This window comes from Atta colombica, unplaced genomic scaffold (genome assembly GCF_001594045.1).
Source record: "Atta colombica isolate Treedump-2 unplaced genomic scaffold, Acol1.0 scaffold35, whole genome shotgun sequence".
Classification (NCBI taxonomy): Eukaryota; Metazoa; Arthropoda; class Insecta; order Hymenoptera; family Formicidae; genus Atta; species Atta colombica.
Window position 1 is genome coordinate 417,074 of NW_017259459.1, and position 862 is coordinate 417,935.

Sequence of the window (862 nt, forward strand, 5' to 3'; positions counted from 1 at the left end):
CCAGTGAAATAAATTTAAATTGCTACTGCAAATGTAACAGAAACGAGGATTTCGATTATGCAAGCGTTGCGTAATGTCCGAAAATTGAAACGGAGCCAGCTCTCGAGCGATTAACTTTACATATGAAAATATATCTTCAGTAACGTCGTACTTGAAAATATCTACAATGCTTCGCTACTTCTGACGTCTTTCGTTGATGCGGATGTATTGCACGCCGTGGAAACTAAAAGCCGTTGCTATCGTATTTTATATTCGTGATGTACGCTCGAGAGTGAAAGAAGGAATATAAGTAGGAATATTTCGCGCATTACGCTTCCAGGATACGACGAAGTTTCCGTGAGACATTTCAACTTACGACAGCGTGAATAACGGATCATTGCGTTCGTTGGAGAGGCAGCCAAGTTCCACGAGTAGCGTCGACTCGAAAATGTACTACTAATGTACTCAGGTACTCAAAAACTTATCTACCGATAGTCGCGTTATTCCTATCATTTCAATTCAAATACTGCAGCATTTCTCATTTCTATATGTCCCAACGTCATTTCTCTGATCAAAATTAAAGTTGCACAATATATTATAAGATAACATTAGAGTTCATCAATTTCAATTTCTAAAATTCCGTTATTCTTATTATCGAATTTATTATCAGATTTAAAATCAGAGTAGCTCTTTCATAAATGTAAGAATAATTTAATTTTTGTTTACATGATGATTGATGATGTCGTAATGCATTACATACTGAAAATACTTCTAGGAAATGCGCTTCGTAAATGTTGAGACATAACGTAAGCTGTGAACACCGTGATCAGATGGAATTATATATCGACCGCTCCTTTCCCCCCCCCCCCCCCCCCCTCCCCCC

General features: G+C 37.9%; 1 protein-coding gene across 1 annotated transcript in view; it reads right to left on the reverse strand.

Annotated features, from left to right (window-relative positions):
- Positions 1–862, reverse strand: part of LOC108690672 — a 19,585-nt gene that overhangs the window by 1,911 nt on the left and 16,812 nt on the right. The gene's annotated exons all lie outside the window — the stretch shown is intronic.